Source organism: Plectrocnemia conspersa, unplaced genomic scaffold (genome assembly GCF_051122295.1).
Source record: "Plectrocnemia conspersa isolate PC_06_02 unplaced genomic scaffold, ASM5112229v1 ptg000014l, whole genome shotgun sequence".
Taxonomy (NCBI): Eukaryota; Metazoa; Arthropoda; class Insecta; order Trichoptera; family Polycentropodidae; genus Plectrocnemia; species Plectrocnemia conspersa.
Window position 1 is genome coordinate 1,016,413 of NW_028277178.1, and position 23,943 is coordinate 1,040,355.

General features: G+C 27.2%; 1 pseudogene; it reads right to left on the reverse strand.

Annotated features, from left to right (window-relative positions):
• Window positions 1-672: 672 nt before the first annotated feature.
• Window positions 673-23,943, reverse strand: part of LOC148225922 (uncharacterized) — a 72,039-nt pseudogene continuing 48,768 nt past the window's right edge.

The window sequence follows — 23,943 nt, forward strand, 5'->3', positions numbered from 1 at the left end:
TACACATTTATATCCGACTGCCCTATGTTTTAATATATTTAAATATGTTTTAATATATTTAGTTAATAGTCGTTGATTGTTGTATAAAGTCTCTATTTAAATCAATGCATTAGTGATATGCAAAATAAAAACAAAAATATCCACTTTAAGGTAGAACTATATTAGATAATAACCTAAAATCTGAGAAATTGTGAACCAACACAAAAATATTGTTTTTTGAAAAAAATAGAAAAAAAACTTCATTAAATTTAAATACGAAATTAAAATTATACTTAAGATACACAAAATAACAATTTCCTTGCTACTTAATCAATCGTTACTTTTATATCTTATATTTTCAATATTCGTGTAGAGTTTTATAGCATTATGCTAATACACTAAATACCAATTTTTGAAAAAATATTTGAGCTATAAGTTACTTAAATATAAATCAAAGTTAAAAAATACAATTAACTTGCAAGGTTAAGAATTGTCAAAACCAGGAATGAAAAAACCTTAAACCAGTATTGAGGATACTATTTTAATATCAACAAAAACATTCCTTACTTGATGTTTAAAAGCTCACTCAAACTCATAGATAAGAGTGCTAGTGCTAGAAAAAAATGTAATGATAGAAAAGTCTATAAAAAAGGTACGAATAGACTTTTACTCTAGCGCATGTCTCGCGGCGTTTTATGGAGTTTTACTTGCCTCGCGACGATTATTGTCGTGTCGTGATAAAATATCCCAATAAAATACAGTAATAGTTCTTTTGCGCTCACCTGAAACAATAAAAACGTTAATGTTAATTAAAATAATTAAAATCAAACCTATATTTACTAAGAAACGCACAATATTTTTTACCAATCCCAAAATTTTTCAGATTGATTTTTTGCATCTCAAACGAAAAAGTTTACAACAAATCGTTTTATAAGCCCGCTAATAAATTTAGCAAACGTCTCAACAGCGGTTAAAAGTTGTCGCGTTTGGTTCGTGTCGGAATTAACAGCAATTTTATGTAAACCAAACTCCAATTTGCCCCCACAAAACCGCAAAGGATGACTTTACGGATTTAGACATTGTTTTAATTGAGAGAGCAACATCTCTATACTCGCCCCAATTTCGAAACTCGGGCTCGTTCACCAAAATTGCGAAACACTAATTGACTCGGTAGAATTTTATCCCGTTTTTACTATGCAGGAATAAAAAATTAGCTCCGACGAAGGGAAATGACGAAAATGACGTTAACGTTACGGAGAGAGGCTAAATAAAAAAATAGGCTTACTCTCAAAATTAACTTCGTAAGAACCGAAATTGCTCGTCAAAGGGTTAACCTAAAAGTAAGCTGGAACCTAATTTTATAAGTGAAAATGCTGCAGAGCGCAAACGGAATAACAAAAAAAGAGTAATTAAAAAATATACTAAATTTGAAATGTTCAAAGACAAAATTATATCCTAATTCTCGATATTTATCTGTGTTTTTATAAAAGCTTTTAATCTATTTACTAATAGTGAGTTTATACAGCCTTAATATTTTACATTGACATTTCAAATAGTTAAGTATTGATATGTTAAAATATAAAATATTTTTCAGCACTTTACTTTTTTTGTCTAGGTTTTTTATTCTGAGTTTCGATTTTTTTAATTTTGTATTTATCATTTTTTTTTTTTTTAAATGTTTTACAATTATTAGAATATTTTTAACTAGATTAAAAAAAATATTTTTTGACTGGCTGTTATTTTTAAAACAAGATAATAAATAAGGTTGACCAACGAACTTGACCGAGATATTTATAAGGATTTTTTTTAAGAACGAATCCGTGACCTGAGAAAACAATGAATCCGGGCCTCATGACAAAAATGTCATTTTATATATTTTTAACATTTATTAAATTTTTGTTGCTTTTATCGGACAGATTTTTTTTTAGTAATATGTAATTATAATTTTATTATAATCATAATACATATAATTTATCATTAAAAAATCTTTTTATATGATCAAATATTGATGATTAAAATTTATTTCTGTTTCCTCAATAAGTAAATGTATATAATAACATTTTTAAGACTTTATATATTATACACATGTATATTTTTAAAAAGCATATGTATAAAAATACTTTAAATTGTTATACATCTATTTAGATTATGAACTTTCAATTGCGCTTAGATCCGATAAGATTTTTATATAACTTCGAACATAATTTTAATGAATGGCTGCGGCTTAATGAGCATTTTCCAACGTCGTAATACTCAAATGCCTCTCATATTAAAAAAAAATATTTCACGGTACAACCACATAGCCATATTTACATACCTCGCCAAAATACCGCATCAGCATAAAATTTGACCTTCGAAAACGAGATATCCGAACCTAAGGGGTTCATTATTGTTTTTTGTTACGGATGAATAAAATTGACGTCTTTGAAAGTGTTTCAATTTTAAATATTAAATTAAATAGTGAATCAACTATTAAAAAGAACTCACTCTTCACTCTTTTTTGAACAAATATTAGCAACACTGCTAATAAAAGTTGCAGAGAGAATTTTCACGATTTTTCAGAAAAAAAAATATTTTTTAAATAACACAATAAATGAAAAATATTTTTTCGTTTTAATTTACTATATAAGTACAGTTGTTTTTATTTGTTTTATAGCATTTATAGTTTAAGCACTATCACCTTTCAATAAATAATTTGATTTTTTTTTTTCCCGTAATTTATTAATCAGTGTAATGGATGAAATAAAAAACTACAGTTTCTACGTATTTTAAAATTTGCTAGACTAATATTAAATAAAATTATTTAAATTCCTAAAAAAATAAAGCATAACTCTTATGACTTTTTTTTAATCTCGAGATTTATAAAACATCTTTTAAGATGACATTTCCATTTATATGCGAGTCTTCCGTTGAGGATAATAATATGCATAATACATTAAATAATACACAAAATATAAAAATATGTATTATAGTGCTACAGAGTCATAGATTCTAAATATTTTACGATAATGTCTTAAATACTACCAAACATATTTTTAATAAATTAAATTAAAGTGCTGTGCAGAAATTTATTCAACAGACAGTGACAATTTTTAGACTTCGTTTTCGGCAGAATTATTTTAGATTTTTTATATTGAAATAATATGCGATTTTCTCGACCTGTCAGGAACACTCATTTTATTCTCACAAAGCCTTTTCGAATGAGCACACGTTAAACTTTCTCTTTATACTCCCTATACATATAGCACACACACGAGTATGTACATATGTACATATGGATATATAACAGAAGTGAACGCTTCTGTTCATTTCCTGATGGTCGATATATGGAAATTTCCATAAAGTGGACAATGAAAATTCATGATTTCAATTGTCACCTCTGTAAATATTGGAACTTTAACGCTTATATCGAATTTATCATGCACATTTTGTTTGATTGACAAAGCATTTTGATTTTGTCACTTGTAGGGTTTAACTTCAAATACAAATAGCTAAGCGCTTATATTTAATGACAGTGGTAATTTATTTATAAATATCTTGGCTACTGATTTTAATAAAGTTAAATTTATTTAATTTTTCGTTGATGCAATATATAATAAAGCTGCAAAGATATAAACAAATAATAATCTAACAATAACAGCAATTACTTAGAGTAAATAGCAATGTTATTTTTTTTCAGTTTAATTGTGTAACACTAAACTGCTCGGGAGGGAGTATTTAGATGTGCTTGGCGATTACAACGGAAACGTACGATTGGCAAGTAGTCATTAAACATGTAAATATTTTTCAATGATCTACCTGCATCTTATTTCCAAATAGCAATTTTTAACTACTTCTTTTATAGTTAAAAACTAGCTAGCAAAATATAATATGTCACTTTTTTGCAAAATGACGGCAAATTTGAAAAAGTGCGCATTCATAATTCCATTAGATAAAATCTTACATAAAAGTTTGCTTAGTAAAAACGTTTATAAGCTAAACTTGCAGCAAAATAAAATATAAAAAAATAGTTTTTTGCTTCAAAACAAGCTTTATTAGATCGATCGGACCCCCATACGAGCCTTTTTGAGACTAGCAATATAGTTATCATACTATAGAATTCTTAAGCACCCTTACAATATTCGCTAACAAAATAAAATGTGTGACTTTTTTGGGTTTTTTTTACAGTATCCATTATTTGCTACAAAAATGCGTATTTCTTTATTGTGTAATCAAAGTGCCACACATTCATTTTTATGTATATGTTTTAAAACTTTCCAAATTTTTTATTGCATTTTTAGACACTCGACCATGTGAATTCAGTTTTTTATCTAAATATACATATGCATTGATCATTAAGGGTTACCTTTACCACAAAAATCTCATGTTTTTTTCTTTTTCAACTATTTTTTCATTAGAAAACATTTAATACGTCGCTATTAAATTATGTGTAAATTTATGTTTTATGCGTTAAATATTGTGTATTCCAAAACAACTTAAAATAATCTTTTGAAACCGGTAAAATAAGCTATAATATAAAATTATACCATAATAATATTTTTACATACGTATTTTATGCTAATATGTAATATGTATCAATTATTGAGAAATAAACCATTGATTATTAAAACCAAGCTGAACGTGTAACGGCCAAGAAATATCAGGCAATAAGCGCGCAGTTAGAATCGGCAACATTGTTTTCCGACCGCCTAATAAATACTACCCGTATATATATATTTATTTTATTTAATTTATTATAATTTATTTAAAACACTTTGAAATAACGAGAGTCTAGCTGAACTTACTTTTTCTAAATAAAACTATTCGACCTTACTTTAATTATAAAAAAGTCAACTAAGCGGAGCTACGCCAAGTACTGACTGAGACGAGATTGCGGCAGCTTTTTATTTTACGCCAGATCTGGTTATTAAAATATAAAACTAAGACACATACATATATACTATTATTTGCACAAATTGTATTAGAATTTTTAAATATTCCAGATGGATTTACGACCGAATAGAGCTTAATTTGTAATATATATATATATGATTATGACAGAAGTAGCTCTATTGCTAGTAAATGTAAAATTCTAAAGTAAAATGAAAAGTAAGTTGTAAATAATAATAAAAACCATATATTTTATTAAATTTGAAAGTAACTATTTAAATAAATATAAATACCAAAACCATTTACCATTTAATATGATAAAAAATATTGCGAATTCTCAATCTATTATGTTTTTACAAAACAGAAAAAATATTAAATAGTTACAAACCTATGCAAATTATATTTTATAATATGCTTTAATATAATATACGTTTCCTGCATTCATTGATACAAGCCAAAATTCAAATGGTCGACACCTGGCTTTTAACCCCGAAACCTCAACAGTCGTAACCATATGTCCTGAACATTATTATAACTGGGTCATATGAGGGTAGTTATTTTTTTAATATTAGATTTGCTGCGTCACCCAGTATCTCCCGGGGCCAACTCAGCGTGCCTAATATTCGTTAAAATTAATTTTGAACAAGTTATACTTAACAAAACTGAAAAAAATATATTATATCAATAATTTGCTTCCAATCAATAACAATAATTCATATATGTATCTGTATGATAGCTAAATCAATATTAACATTTTGACAAAAATTAAATAGCCCAATATATATTTTGCGAGACGAGCTTTCACTTTTTTCGTTTAAACCACGATATAGGTAATCGAAAAAACGTCAATTGCTATAATCGAATCCGACCCTGTGCGAGTATATATCTGCGGGCTGATAAACGTTTTATTTTTAAAAGCACGCCTTCACAATGAGAATTTTAAATGTCGTCTCAGTCTGCCGAATGTCCCTCATCACATATTTTTTATTGTCTGCATATTTTCGCGTTTTCGCCTTCATAGAAAGTACGAGAGACACGACATATTCGAGATTCCCTAGATTCAAGAATAAATACTACCCCTGCCCTCACGCTAACCTTCTATTGTTATTTCGAACCCGGTAATCATAATAACCGTAAATATAATTAAAAAATAAAATAATGGCAAATTGCTGGCAGATGTCTACAAATGCAATTCAATCATGCAATCACACTTTACAACAATTTTTATAATAATATAAGATAGTTTAATTAGCACAAAGAAAAACAATAAAAAAATATTTAAAAAATTACATTAAATATATATATAATGATTTCTAGACAACAATACGCCCAGTAACTGTAAAAACATGGATAAGAAAAAATATATATCCGATAGATTGTATTAATAAATCATGCTGGTAATTAGGTGTAATAAAAAAGATATTTTTTTACAATCAACGAATTGTCTATAATTGCTAGTAGCAACTTAAAAAAGTACTTTCATAAATGTACCCGTCGACGTGACTCGAGGAAATCATATTCCAACATACCTTGCAAGAATTTTGTAAAAAATAAAAATGTATAATTTTGATATTTCCTTATGTTCGGGTATTTTGAAAACCAATTTTTAAACGTTTTTTATTAAGATATTTAGACCAGTTGCACTGTTGTGAGCTTCTGCTAAATTGTTAGAAATATTTATGCATAATTTCTTCAATCACGTGTACGAACGATATCTCAAAAATAAAAAATACGCGTTTATTATGTACACTAGCTATTTTAACAAGTGGTCTAAATATCAAAAATTAAAATCAACCGAATTAAAGCAGAATCAATTATTTTCACATAGAAAAGAAAATATATAGCAAACAACCGCTAGAATGAACTCTCTCGATTTTGAAACTGGAACTTAAAGAATTGTTTTGACTTGTCAAAAATAAAGTAGTATGATGAGTAAGATGCGGCACAATAAGAAAAATAATATAATACATATATTATTTATTTATTTTATGAATCCTTATACTTTACAAACATCCTGTATAGAGCTTCACACATAACACCTAAAGCGGATCTTCATTATTTTCCAAAACGAGTGGAAGTACATGAAGTGTGAAGTGTTTTCCCCGGCGAGCATTGGCCGATAGAAAGAATAGACTGGGTGGAAATCAGGGGGTGGATCGAACCGCGGAATTGCTTTCCATCGCTCGTCTCTGCACATTTTTTTCCATCTCCACACAATTTCCGTCTGTGATGGTACCTATATGTGGAAACCTCGTTTCACCTGAGAATCGTTTTACGGATTTATTATAGGCAAGGCGCACTGACTAATTGCGGACCTCTATATTGCCTTCAACTTACAACTGTTAACCTATTATTGCATTACACGATCAATTATGCTGTAATTAAAACCGTTTACAAGAAAGATCAGAATATGTACATTACTTTACTCAAACACTTATTTTTCACACACAGAATTCAGAATACGATTTTAATCTGCTGATAAAAGAGTTATCACACACAATTTGTATATAAACACATTTAACCATTTGTGATATTTTATTTTTTACTGTGTATATATCACAATTTTTTCCCAATTTATATTTATTATTTTGTTTCAATTATCATTTCTATTACTCAAAAGCCTATTTATTATATTAATATTATATTTACTAGCTGTCAGTTTCTCACTGTCGTGAGGTACCAGAGCTTACAAGTGTGTGGCTACCGGACACTTAAAATTTGGTTTTTATTTTGATTTGTTAATATACATTTAATTGTTAAAATTATATATTTTTTTCTAAAAAAATTGTCAAATAGCGAAATTTTTATGATTTATAAAAATAAAAAACAAACACTTTTTATTTTTAAGTAATATTGCGATTGAATTATGTAATATTCGCAAACGTAAAAATAAATAAATTGCCAGCTAAATTAGATTCTAAGACCAAAAAAAGATCAACGCAAATTGCCAGATGGGGTCTTAGCCATAATTTGTTTATAAACATATTAAAACCATCATTAAGTTGATAAACCATTTATGATAACTCAAATTAAATTTGTCTATGTTGAATTAGCGTAGCTCCGCTTGGTGCGAGTTATTCCAAATCTGAAGAATTTGACTTAGTATGGCAGAGTTCTGAACATTATGCATTTGTCAAGTAAAAAGCGACATTTTAACAAAAGTAAAATATGTAAGTCATTTTTAATCACTATATTGTGATCAGCAAAACCTCACTTAACAAATAGTTATTGTTATTTGTTTGGCCAACGGAAAGCGACCACAATGACTTGGCTAAAAATGGGCCACGGAACTTATTTTTCTATTTAACTAAGCTTTGGTAAAGGAATATATAAAAGACTCAATACTTGCTAAGTAAAAAAAACAGTTTAGCGAGACCAGACCACTAACGAATTTTCTTTGCTAACTTAGCACGTTCACTACATCACTACTCCAAAGAATTGGACTCATCCGCATTAGAAACTGGCGCCCCATACTAACACCTGATGAATCTACATATCGATATACATATATTCAATTTATTTGAAGTAGTATTTCCTGCTAGTATGTGTCGAAAAATAATTGAATATACACATTTGCGCCTGTTTTTGTCGCCTATTAGGCAAAATGCTTGGGGCAATAGCCCAATTTCGAAAATGGCACGTAATTGATTTAATAAAATAATAAATTATAATTAATTACGTGCGTGCGCCAAAGGCGAGAGAGAGAGAAGTAAAATACAAGAGAAAAAGAAATAGAGGAATTGTGAAAGAATAAAAAAAGATGAGATCTGACGAGGTCCGTCAATTCAATAATGTTTCCATTGCGAATCCTCGGGTCTAATTTTAAGCCACTGTATCGTGAAATTAAGGCTAGATTGTTTCCTTTATACATCTAAAAGGATAGCGATTGCGCCTTTTTATGACGGAGGATTCAGTTTAAATTATGCATGAACACTTACATACTTATATATAGAGCCAAAGCAGAGAGGATAGCGAACCAATGGAGAATAAAAGATCAATGCCAAGATAAACAACGGGAAACTTTTGATGGGATTAAAAAACTCGTTCAAGTAAATAAACGAACATGGTTCGATAAATTATGATTCCTTTAAAAATATATACTCACAAGGCTTAAAAAGATGATTCACTAGAATGTATTTTTCAATTTTATGAATAGTAAAATAAACTAGGTTTCAATATGAAAATTTTTATATAAACAGATGCTGGTGTTTTTAACAAAATTTGCTTGAATGATAAATTAATAATAAAAAAATATATTTTTGTATAAATCAGGAATTCGGGAAGATGTTTGAATATTTCAACGTTTCAACGTTCATTACTTACGTTTCGTCTCTAGTGATTTTCATTCGAAACGAATGAATTGAACTTTTTTCTCCATTGCTTTATAATTACTTTTTAACAATAGACCTCTCAATATATCCATTCATCACCTTAAATGAAGTTAGACACTAAAGCAAAATTTTAAAGCAAACTATTTTACTTAAAATGCTTATTAAAATTATTTACTTTTAACTGTTTTATTAAATGTTTTATTACTAAACAATACATTTTAAAATTGTTTTACCACAATATTTTTATTTAATTTTCAATTATTTTTTAGCATAAAACATCAGTTGCATAAAGAAGTTTTAATAAATAATGAGAATAACTATATTAGCTTTAAAACTTCCTCAAAAATCAGGTTGATTTTTGTAAATAAACGTATTTATATATTTTAATAAATATTATCATGCGCATACGGTTAGATACATTCCTTTTCGTTCGCTCGCATGTTTAGTGACATGTAACGCACGCTCTTATCTTTCACTTGCTCTCGTCTCTTAACACGCGACCGAACGAAAGGGAATGTCTCGCATCGTACGTGCCTGTATATTATAGAACTATGATGGATTTATAATATTTTTTAATTTACTTTTTACTGAGTGATGATTATTTTTTTTAAATATTAAATATATCTTTAATATTTCAATGTTAATTTTTAGAAAATTTACTTTATTAATTTTTTTTAAATATCCGCTATTTTGAAACAACAATGTGGATTAGGTTGAATAAAAAACTTTGGCGAGGTAATTACACAAGCTATATTTAGTCCTCAAATTTATTCATTAGTATTATATATAAAATTAAACTTAGATTTTATGTTCTATATTAAAGCAAAACTTTTAAAATTTCGATTTTTCGTAGCAGGTATTACACTTTAAGTTAAAGTATTAATATAATATAGCTATTTAATGTAACATTTTTTAAAATATTGAGTAAGATTAGTAAAAAATAAGTATATTTTTGAGAATATTAAATATATAATATAAAAGATTTTTAGAAAATCTCTATGCAAATATTGTATCATTAAATCAAACTAATAATATATAAATATTTGAATAAACTTAACAATAGGCATATGCCATATGATACTACAACTTTAATTGTGTAATTTTATAAATAAAAAAATCAATTTTTCAAGCAATATGTAAAAAAAAATATTAATAATGTCTTATAAATTAATTTATACAGGATCTATCAAAAGAGATAAAAATAAAAAAAAACAAAAAAAAACGCGTTTTTGTTGCCTGGTTAAGATAAGTGTTGAAAACAATAAAAGAAAAAGCTAATAAATTAATTTTAACATCGTAATAGCTAAAACCGCAAACTCTAGACTAGTAATTCAGAGGCCATGGATTCGTGCACCGGCAGAAGATTCTGATTTTTAATAATTAAAAATGCGCTAATATTAAAATCAAATTTTAGCTTTAGAGTGACATTTATTATCTGTAAATTATAGTACATATAAAAAAAATAATTAATTATATAGATATCATTAATTCACCAGTCCCCAGTTGGTACTGATTTATCACATTGTAACGCATTAGTCATCAAAATACCGTTTCTAAGTAAACTACGTTTGTATTGTTGTAAAAGTAAGGAAAATACTGTCTTCTAGCAATATTAGGTAGCGAGACTAAAATTTCATTGTTGCCGGATTTATGCAACATGGGATAAACTGCGGGTAGAAGAGATTGAAAAAATAGAAGATTTTAGTTTCACTGCAAAACAAATCTTAGCTTTTTTGTATTTTTAATTTGTATTTATGTCTCTTTTATTTATAAAGAAAATTATATTTTTTAAAAATACCAAAAAACAATATACCAATATAGAACTGAAGATAATGTGTATACTCAACGCTAAACGTACCATAAAAAATAAGCAACCATGAAGTATTCCTCAATACGAGAATGAATTTATATGTATTATATTGATGATGTTTACAGCTTTGTCAAAACACTTTATAAATCTAATGTATAAAGGCTCGTTTATATAAATTACTTACTTGGTAACGTTGATTTTTGTATGTTATCAAAAAAAGTTCGCTTTTTGTTAGTGCTTTTATATCACGTCGGCGTAACGAATAAACTTGTGCTGCAAGTCGCAAATACTTACAGCAATTCATTTTATCGCGTTTTTATTACGTAATTGCAACAAATATTAGTTTTATGCTTAACATAAACACAGCATTGATAAATAAAACTTTCTTCCACTACAAATTTAGCTAAGGCTTCTAAAACCATCTCTTATTTTATTTTGTTTTAATAAAAGTTAAAATCAGTTTATCTATATTTCAAATCTGTTTAATCAAAATCTCCCTCATTTAACGCAATTTATCTACAATTCCCCAATTAATTAACGGATATTAGGTCCCGTCGTGTAACTTCCGCCACCTTTCGACTTACAAATATTCCCTTACCCCCGTCACCATTAAATATGTAGTTTGTAAGGCGCTGCTCAAACAACAGCCTCTTTATCCTCCCCACCTTCTTCTTTCAGTCCAATCAAGCCTGTGTTAAAAGATAAATTAAGGCATGAAGTGTTAATATAGCCTTAATCTCACGTAGTGCGCCAGGAGAAACTCAAGGTCAATTTTTAACGATTTTGGGGTCACTACTTTTTGGGCAACGTAAATGAAATATGCACATGGGTACACAGGATGCTCATGAAGGATTCATGCGGTACGTCGAACTTAGGTCGGTCATACGTACATATGTAATCAAAGTTTTATGGATCGGAAACGGATCGATCATTTAACGTGACAGGAGCGATATTAGAGATGCCAGTATCGCGTCATTTTAGTTTGGATTCCTTTATACATGATGCATGACAAGGACGACCGTATTTTTCACGTCACGTTAAATAGGAAAGTTTTATAGAGCGTATATATTGGTTACGCTGTATATTTTTATTAAAAAGCCTAGCGATATGTGACATGTTATAACACTTTTAGAAGGTTAGAATTGGCATGATTTCCCTACGATTCTAAAGATTTTTTATAAGAAGCGATATTTTAACAGAATACTTCAGTCTCACATAACCAATATTTTAATATTTTTTATATAAGACTACACATTCCAAAGTAAAATATTTTTTAATTATTAGAACTAAAAAATCTATTTTTGTATCTTAACCTTTAACGGACAAAAACTTTTTTATTATTGAATCCACTGCGGTCCCATTTATTTAATCACAAAAATTAGGCTATACTACCTATATATTATTCAGGGTATACTCTGTACCCGTTCCAGATATGGGACTACTACCTGAATCAAAAAACCCAATATGGCAATGACAAAAGAACGAATGTTTCGCTCTGTTCTTACAAATAGTTTTTAATTAATTGTTAACTATTGTACAATAATTCACACAACACCAATATTTATCAACATATTTTTAATCGCACGGAATTTATTTTTGCTTTTTTTATTACTTTGATATATGAAATACTAAATATATTTATATATGTACATAAACATGTCTTATATATTTATATACCTGATATTTGGCTCTATTTGTCTATCGTATGATATTTTTCGAAGCAATCTTTCATATGAAGATATGATTTTGAATTACGTTTTTAAACATCTCTATTGTTTTACTTTCACCAATTTTTTATACATAATATGGGAATTTACTTTATGAGAAAAGTACATATTTGATAAGCTACGCCTAGTACACATTGTGACGATATGCCCTTCCATGCAAATAATATAATATTATTTATTCATATACATACTACAACTTCTGCTTTACATATTTTTTCAATGCCTGTGTTAGACCTAACTAACTAGTTAAATATATAATTTTTAAAAAGTAAATAATCAGAAGAAATATATTCGTGTAGAATAAGAAGAATTATTTAATTCAAGTTTCATATGTTAGCAGCACTGTAAATCAGACAGCTGTCAATAATCATGCGTGTTAAAATTGTCAAATGCAGAAAGTTTTTTTCTTTTAATATTTTAATTTCATTCAGATTCATAGTATTTCATTAAATGAAATGCATTTTTCTAGCCAAATTTAGTTTACAATCCACGTTAAATTAATAATACAGTAGCGCTCGGTTATCTAGCATGTATATTAGGACTTTTTATAATAATATTACAAGTGAGAATCGAATAAAGTACATCTACACCAAATTTTCTTTAATATGATAGAGCAAAAAATAATTATCTCTTTTCAGAAGTCATAAATCCACGTCAAAAGCAATAAAATCGTGCCGTCGCAGTGGGAACGCTTGTTACCGATCGTTCAAATTAAGACTTTTTATAACAATATTACGACTTACAATAAGAAAATAAAGCATATCTAAACCGATAATAAATAATGTTTATTGTGACTTACTTGCCTTGTATGTTAGGGCATGTAAGTCACAATACTTCTTCAAACTACAACCCTCACATATTCAACGGTTTATCTGCCTATAATACGCGAATGGCTAGTACGCTTTTTATTTCTGCAGCTACATCTCCGGAATTTACTATTTAAATTGCATTGCATCGTGAGGAATGCGATTATGAAAAAATCTCTGTTTTATGTAAGATACTAAATGCTATTTGCATGAACGTGCAACGTATAAAAAATATGTTTAAAGCTATTTTAGTGCGACTTAAGTTTATCATTTATTTTGTAAATCATATACATAGAGCATTAAAATAAATAGACCTAATAACTTATTTTTAATATATTTGTATTAATAAATATTTACTAAATGACATTGATTTTTAATTATTTAATTAAAAATAGAGCTTTTTAATTTGTTCAAATATTATGTATGTTACATTAAATCAAAATATTTTACTTTCAATATTTATTTATGATGCCTTTGAATCCTTCCAAGAAACTCTTTGGTCATTGCTTTTTAAAAGTTATATACATTTTTACTAAATAATGTTAATACACTACAAAATTATATAAATCTACTTTGATTACTATATGTTGTTTGATATGAAGTAAGCTTTTTAGACAGCATAAAAAATTCTGTTTACCAATAATATTAAACCAGAGATCAACAAAACCCTATAGCTACACACTATTATTTTAATCATACATATAATTATATTATTTATATGAAACTAATATTTTTATAATTTAGATACATTAGCTCTTTGGTAAATGTAGGTTCGCCTCAATGTCACTGATATATGATACACAATAAACTATTTTTTTTACCTAAATATATATCATTGATTGTGTTTTAAAAAATAATGTATGTGTCTAATTAATATTATTTATCAAATATCGTACAATAAATTATTTTTCTCGCTGATTTGCTATTTTTTATGATATGATGCGAATCTTATGTTTCGTTTAATATATGTATTATATTATTTTTCACTCTATAAACTTTATATGGACTATAAAATATTTTATTGAAACACACAAAAAGGTACAATAACTTGAATCTAAGACGATAAAGGAAGGGTAATAAAATTTTATGCTAAAAAAATCTACCCTAGTGTTTCTATATATATATATATTTGAATCGCCTGACTAATAAATCATTAATTTAAATTTAAATATATGCGAAACATCAAATAATACCAGTAAGATTAAATTTAGAAAATACAATAATTTCTCTTACACAATATTGAAAAAAAAATGGAACAATTGTATAGTAAAAAAGTAAAATAAATATAATATGGCAATATTTATTAATGTTGTAACAATACCTATTCCTATATGTCGATTGTTATACACTACTGTAATGCATAATAATTTTATATATTTTGATTAGCACCAGTGAAAGGATTCATCAATGGATTATATCGATATGTTGTTCCCGCTAATTTATATGTGCTTTTTATATGGACTAATTAAATTACAATTTATATATATAAGGTTTTGCTACAAACGAAATCAATTGATACCCCAAATCACTCTTACGCCACAAGCACCCTTTTGACCTTGTTCAGATCCTTGCGGCAGACAGGAGTTGATATCAATGAATGCTCCTAACGATACATTACGATATTCTTTGCGGGTCTTCAAAAGGTTTATTTTACGACGCCGAAATATACGGGTGGATTGGGAAAACATTTCTTTCTGTATCGCAGTATACATTGATTTCTATTGACGTAAAATATTATTGGATACTTTTTATGATAAAACATCTCAGTATTTTATAACATAAATATTTTTGTAAAATTAGGTTATTCAATCAGCACTTGAATAACATTTTTTTTATTGCTGTATCTTTGCAACAAATTATTTTTTAATAAATATTTTTAATAAATAAATATTAAAAAAATGATTGTTGAAATACGAAAAAAATCAATACACCTACTTGTTGCACAAGACAACTTATATACATCGAAATTCTAACCAACATACTCATTTAGATTAATATGATTATAAAAATAGAAACATATGTGTTCAAATAAAAATGTTATAATAAGTATTTCATTATGATTATAATAAATAAAAGATAGTATATTATATACATTCTAAAATAATATTATTTAACTAGTTATTATCTGTTTCTTATATGATTAAGATATTTGCCACTATGTTGAGACAAATTTATTAGTAATTATTAAAAACTTATAGACAGTTATAGTATTTACTATAATGTTTTTTAAATGGTGAAATATCATTTGAGACGAAATTTGTATACAGAAAAGAATACTATTGTAATCGATTTTAATTTTCACTATAATTAAAAAACAATATTATATCAACACTAAATAACTTAAAATCACACTTTTCCGTTTCAATAAATCATATATATTATATATAAAGCTTAACTATAAATAAATTTAAAATGTAAAATTCATTATATAAGCTATCATAAACGCTACTAAAATTAATATTTTACATTTATTGATATTTTTTTAATTTTCCATTGTAACAAAACAGGCGTAATCCGAATGCGTTACAACGGGCAAATCTGTACCAACTAAGTAAGTCAATCAGACATAATGAAAATCTACAACCCTTAATAACCATCGGACTGAAAGTCTGGGAATTGGTGACATCTATATTATTAATTATAAATTATTATGTGCTATAAAGTTTGTAATTAATAGATGTAATTTTTATAAGTATAAATTCGAGTGCCACTACCACTGTTACTAGTCTAAGACGTTACGGATTACACTATTCTGTATAAATTGATTCCGGAATTATAAATAAATAGGGTCATTGATCTCCTCTTATTTCCCTGACTACATATAGATAACATAGCTGTAACGCTGCCAAAATCGATGAAAAATAAGATCTGTGATCTTTCCATTATTGCATATAATTTGTAACGCTATCAGAAAACTTAACTTGATTTACAAGATTCTGGCTTAAAATACACCAGTCAGTTCTGAACTCATATCCAGCGGAGCTTACGCTGAACTGACACAAATGCTAATCGAGGTCTCTGATCCAACCAAGCAATAAAATGAAATGTCCTTAAACACCTCAGCGAAAATAACAAAGCAAGTATCAACTGCAAAAACTATATACCGCGTTTTTTAAACAGTCGTAACTAAAAATAAGTTATAAGCCTTTGTAATTTAAACTTTAACATAAGCGCTAATTTTAATTATAGACACGCAAAAATGTAATTTATTTTTAAATATAACTATGAAAAAAAACTTTATTTATTTATACAAATAATATACTAACGTTATTTTTAAATTTATAAATCTACAAAAATAATTGTTTTAAGGTTGTTCAAAAGCATTGAGAATTAGAATTATATTTAATAAATTTTATTTAATATACTATTGGTAATAATTATAAAAAAAATAATAAAAAATTTATATGAATTTATAAATAACATCTAATAATCAAAGAATTATTTAATAATTCAAAGGTTATCCAAATCACAAAAATTATTATATTTAAAACGATATGTGTCACTTCATAACCAAATATAGTGGGTTTTTTTTAAATTACTGATCTATTCAGGTGCTATTTAATTACCAAAATATACTTATTTATATTTTTATTTATAAACATTCTATACAAAATAAATAGTTACTAGTTTATAACCATTTTATTGTTCAAGATAGAATAAAACTAATAGTAATTAAAACATTAAAAAATTAGAAAAATTATTTTAAAAAATATTCAAATTATTTCTGAATTTAATAATCACTCAACATTTCATATCTTTATATAAACTAGTAAATCTATAAACCTTGTAAGATAAATAAATAACACAACGAACGAATTCGTGAACATAAAGATTACATAAAAATTAGCTACCTTTATGAAGTGTTCATTGTAGTGAATTAAAAATCTAAGTGAAGGGGTTAAACTTTTTAAAACACAATTCGTAATAGGCGTAAAAAATCCGTCGGAAAAAACATTAAGACGGAAGAAAGATTAAAAAATTTCTCCGTTGATAAAATATAAGCCTTTTTGCATGAACAAAAATGCTCTTTGAGAAAAGTAACGAAATTTGCTTACATCTCTCTCCCTCAAGTAAAAAAGTAAGGGAAAAACAATTTCGTTCAAGATGAGATGTTAATCATTTGACAACGGAATTGTTTGTCGATTCAGAAACGAAACTTGGCAATGCGAAAAATAAAAATTCTCCCTAAAGAGAGAAAAATGTTTCACTTTTTCAATTTCTTCCTTTTTCAATTGCGACTGTACGCAATTTACCAATAAACGATTCGGGACACAGTGAAGTGTATGAAATACGTAAACAAACATAAGTTAAACAAATATCGTGCTTGTCAACTTGCTTCATACCATGATTTAACACACGCTTGGATTAATTTGATTCGATTATTTTTTGTCTTATGTAATAATATCAAATTGAAGGCGCATAAGTTTAGTTTAAATATCATCAAGCGAAGCAACGCCGAATCGACCAAGATGACCCTTAAAACCCCGAGAAAGCAGTTTTTTCATCTGGTCACCTGAATCTCAAGACTTTGATCTGATCTAATGAGTTATTTCTACGCAGTACTAAATTACTAAGTTCAGACTATATAATGTAGTTATAGAGTTACTTTACATATAAATAAATGTATTTATTTTGAAAAATAATAATGTTTTAAACTCTTTTTATATATAAATTATAAATTAGAACATGATATGAATTATTCTTGAGCCATTTAACATGTACTGCTGACATCAGTTCAATTGTTAAATTATGACTAATCCAACTAACCTATTATGTTTGAATTATATCATTAATAATAGCTATCTTGTAGTATGACATTGACATTCAATAGAACCAATTACTATACCACCCCCTTTCATTTCCTCAACCCTTAGCATGTTTATAATTGAAACATAAAACGCCCCAGCGTTGTACTACTAAAATTAACTGCGAGTCTTTAGCGAAATACTTTGGTCCAACTTTTTACATCGCATTATGTACAATATTATACTCAGACGCTTGTTTGCGCTCGTATCTAACTTTCGAAAGCAAAAACGGAAATTCATAAACGTACTCTTGAATTCAAACAAATACAAATAAGAGCAGCTATAAAACGTTATAATTTTAATAAAAAAACTTTTCAAGAAAGTTTATTGGAAAATGGTACATAGATGGAGAATTTTCATATTAAAATTTAATTCTACATATTTTACATTATTTGTGACTAGGGATTCCAATCCCGGGCCAAAATTTTGATCCTGGGATTTTGGTATTGCAATTAGTCGATCCCGGGATCCCGGGACTGGTCCCGGGATAATTTTCATGTTATTTTATCGATAAAAATAATTTAAAATGAATAATACAATATATTTTTACATCTGTTTTTTATAACGTACAATGTATAAAGTACGTATAATTTTAGTCTTGGACTTAAAATAGAAAATAATATAATAAAAATAAAAAAGGGAAGGTCTTATATATTTATTTGAGAAGAAAAAAATGAACTTTTGACAATGTATGCACATAGGTATGTACATTCATAGACACAATTAATTGAAAACATTATTTTGAATAAAACTCACGAAGTAACATCAAAGCATCAAGTGTTTTATCATTTAGCCTTGATCTGATTTTGGTTCCTAAGCAGCCTGCTGCTGAAAAAGCACGTTCAGACTCACAGCCTCAAAGATTCACAGATGACACGTGCAACTCGCGCAAGTTTGTACACGAAATATAACGATGTTGTTAATAATAATTCGATTGTGCTTGATAAATCAACCAATCCGAAAAATTCGGGATTATGTTTTATAATCCCGGGACTCATCGGGTATTGAAAATCGTTCGGGATCCCGGGATCCCGGGATTCGGGATCCCGGGATTGGAATCCCTATTTGTGACTATTATCGTAATAAACGTTCGAATAAATAAGGATAATATGGTTATTTAAGTAAAAGTTAAAACTTTATAGTATGTTTAAAAAATATTTTAAAAAAAAATATATAAATATTCCGAAATTAATGTCATTAATGACATTAATTTCAGGATTACCTAATATATGTCAAGTATATCTTTTAAATATACTATAAAGTATTTCCTTTTACTTAAAGAACCATATTATGTTTATCTTTAATTATCCAAACTTTTATTACAATATTAGTCACAAATAATGTAAAATATGTAGAATTAAATTTTAATATAAAAATTCTCCATCTTTGCATCTATATGTAACATTTTCTAATAATCACCAAGCAAAAAAACACTTAAAATGTTTATTTTTATTTTAATGATTCAAAATATTATTATTTTAATATTAAGTCTTGTATAATAAGGTAAATTGTATTTTTTTGTATGTATAAAATGTTGAAAGCTCTGATTCAAAATATTTTCATGGCACCCTTTTAACATCGTCTACTTCCAGATTTTTTACTGTTTAAGAAGTGCTCCATCGATCAAAATAAATAGTAGTCGGAAAGAGCAAGGTCTGTATAATAATGTTTGTAAAAAAAACCTCCACTTAAGTTCCATAATGTTATTGAGAGTCAATATCGACTTTTGCTGACAAATGCCTTTTTTAGTTTCTTGTGCAAACGATCTAACTGATCACAATAGAAGCTTTGTGTTATTGTTTGGCCAAATTTAAGAGTTTCGTAATTCACAATCCTCTTGCAATCCTGACATGTATGGAAAAATAATAAAACAATTATCAAAAACACTCCAGAAAATAAAAATGAGAAATAAAAATATTTTAAATATTAATGGAGATAAAACTATATTTGATAAATTTAATATACATTTTATTTTAATTGATTTCTATCCAAGCAATTACAAATTAACCTTTTTAATATAAATATTATCACAAATGTGGCTATTTATTTTCAGCAAATTTAATTAGAAGAAGTCATAGTTCATACAAACAAATTAAAAAATAACGCAGCGTCTGACACTGATGACAAATCAATTAAAAACTTCACTGCTCCTATTTTAGTAAAATTATTCAATAAATGTGTGAAAAAGTAAATATTCCCCCATTACCTAAAAATAGCCAAAGCAACTCCCTTATATCTGATGATAAGAGGATCACTAACAATATTCGTCTTATCAATTCTAGCCAATAAAATAAATGTTTTTTTTTAGAAAACATACATTTTTAATCACATTTACAATACGGATTTAGAAATAAATTCAATACAAAATATGCAGCTTTAGATTTAAAAAATGAAATACAACAAAACTTCAACATTATTTAATGTTAGAGAAATTAAAACATATTGGAATATTATGATAATGCGAATTTTTTTAAAAATCTATTTAAAAAATAGACAAGTAGTTGTAATAAATGGTACACAAAGCGAATGTGAGGTGGTGAAATGTGGAATTCCACATGGTTCTATTTTAGGCCCTTCATCGTTTAATGTATACATAAATTATTTTCCGCTTTGTAAGCTAACAGAAAGGATTCAACTGTATCCTTATGATACAATGCTAATATATAATTCTAAAATACACTAAGATAAGCAAAAAAACATGCAGAGTGATTTGATCCATATTATTGAATGGATGAGATTCAACAAATTAAAAATTATTGAAAAAAAACTAGCTATATAATATGTGTTGCTAGTTTTAAGATCCTAATCACTGTAAATAATTATCTTATTACAAAAATTGTTAATATAAAATACTAAGGTTAACATTTAGATAAAAATCTAAATTTTTATAACCATATTGATTATATAATAATAAAAAAATACCATTTAACATGTTTTGCGTTTGGGGATTTACAAGTAAATTTTAATTAAAATCATTTCAAATTATTTAAATAATGCTATATAAAATAGTTAAATTTGCCATTCGATGCTCACATGACAAAAAAATTTAAAAAAAAATTTGGCTGATAAAATTTTATATTTTTTTAATAATAATTTTTACCAAGTAAAGTACAAATAAATAATAAAAATTTTGTTTGTACTTTACTAGGTAGAAAAAATCATACTTAACGACAAATAACCCAAAAAAATTAACGTGTCTTATCAATCGCAACCTACTAGGTCACAACGACATAAATTTTGCCAAAAACGTAATACGATAGAGACGTCCTGGATCAGAATCCACGTCAAAAGCTATAAAATTGTTCCGTCGCCGTCACGGTGGAAACGCACGGTATTCCAGCGTTCATTTTATGACTTTTATAATAATATTACAAATTAAATGAGGAACATATAAACCGAATGACGTAAACTTTTGACTTCTGAGAAGTGATAATTGTTTTTTGCGCCCTCCTATTAACCAAAATTCGGTTTGAATATACTTTGATCAGCCCTCTTATATCAGAAGTCCATAGTAATATCAATAAGGATAACTATCATATTTTTTTTAAATATAGTGTACTATACAAGTGGTGACAAACTATGGAGCAATATGCAAGATGCGACGTCTGTCTGTATTTTTCACTTAAATTATAATTAGTTTTAAAACTTTCATTAGAATATTTATGGGTTTGAATAAAAAATGTAGGTTTTGTAACTGTCAAATAGTGTTTCATAATTATTTTAGAACAGCATATTATTTCAGTTGAATTGTATTTTCGCTAGTAAGAATATATATTTACTGGTTAAAATTAATGTAAAAACTATATTTGCGACTATATAAAGTATTCCTAGAAGAGTACTAGAAGTAATAAAAGAGAAAAAATATGTTACTAGATATTTTTTTCTAAATAAAAATGTGTAAAAATAAATGAATTGTCTAAAAATAGTATTTTTACTTTTTTAAATTACATAAAAATATGAAAAATTATGTCTGGTCCAATTATTTTGTCACACCCTTGTATATAATATACATATTTGTCATTGCTTCGTCATAATTAGTAGTAACTAACGATAATGTGCTAATAAAATATATATTTTATCAAAATACTATTTTTTATATTAATCGCTACTGTATTTGTCAAACTGTAACTAGTCCAATATATCCAGTTTTGCCATATACTCCTATATACACCCATATAATAGAATTTGTATCCATTTATCACTCGACGACCGCTAATGGATCGCTTATTCGGTTGCACCACTGCAGATAATCAATCACGTTTTAGGATTTGTGCCGAAATCTGGACGGTGTTTATTATATAATTATAGTAAATATAATATTTATACTAATTTTTATTAAACACCTGAAAGAGTAGAGTAAACTTTTAATAATCACTTTTTTATGGACAAAAACGTGAATAATAATATTTATTGTTCATCGAATTTATTATTCTAAATTAGCGTTTGCCAAAGTTGGGTTACACTACTAGTATAATATAGAGTGACCCAATAAAATCGGCGTAAAGTTCGTCGGCCCTAGTGACCTATTGTGATGGCGTCACAGTGTAATTGAAAGCTTTCCAGTGGGAACGGATTACCGACACCGACGCAAAATCAAAAGTCACAGTATTCCAAATTGCTAGGATCAAAGGATGTGTCCGAAGACTTAATGGAATTTCTTGTCGGAGTGTTCTACAGGGAAAACTTTCTAGACACACGTTCGTTTAATTTGCTCAAACTCATCAGGCGAACCGAACAGAAACACATTTATTTTTATCTTGTAATTCGAATCCTGGAGGCATGATGAATATAAATACAAAAACTATTTTTTATGAAATACTATTATCATATCTTTTAATACTGTAGGATTTCAACCACCTACACTTTTTTATAATTTAGTATAAGTCATTTAAACTACCATTTCGAACAAGCTAAAAGAGAAATAGTAAGTTTTAAATTTTAGGCAACACAGTATCTCACACAGAAGTGGTGATAAGAAATATCGTGACATTTTCGATTTAAATAGGAAATATTAAATGAACCACAAACAAATCATTAGTACCGCTATAAAAACTAAGCATTATTTTGAAAAAAATGCTAACTAGACAAAATATTCTATCATGTGCATAATACCATTATTCTTCTACCCTTTGGTTACCAATCGTCAAAGAAAACATCTTGACCCATGACCTCAAAATACATTTATTTACACCGACGTTACCTCATTGATTTTAAATGTGTAAGATTATTATTTTAATTCAGGGCATTTTTAAAACAAAATGGTGCTGGAACTCACGTCTTGTCAAGCTTTTTACTATAGAAAATTATATTAAAATATTATTTAAATTAAATTTAAAGCAGCTTTTTCTATGCCACGAAACGCATAAAAAATTAAACAAAATTTATTACTTTAGAGAATACAAATATACAACTAAAAACCAAATGTAAAATAAAATTATAAAACATTATATATTTTAATAGAATTTTAAAGTGACTTCTAAAGTATTGTCCAAATCTTGCCTGACAAATTGTGTCGATTTATTTTTTTAGTGTTGCTGTCGGTGGCCGAATGAAATCTGAGAAACCACAGATGAACGTATTATGAAGGATTGAAAAGTGGCAAAGGTGGTCCAACGA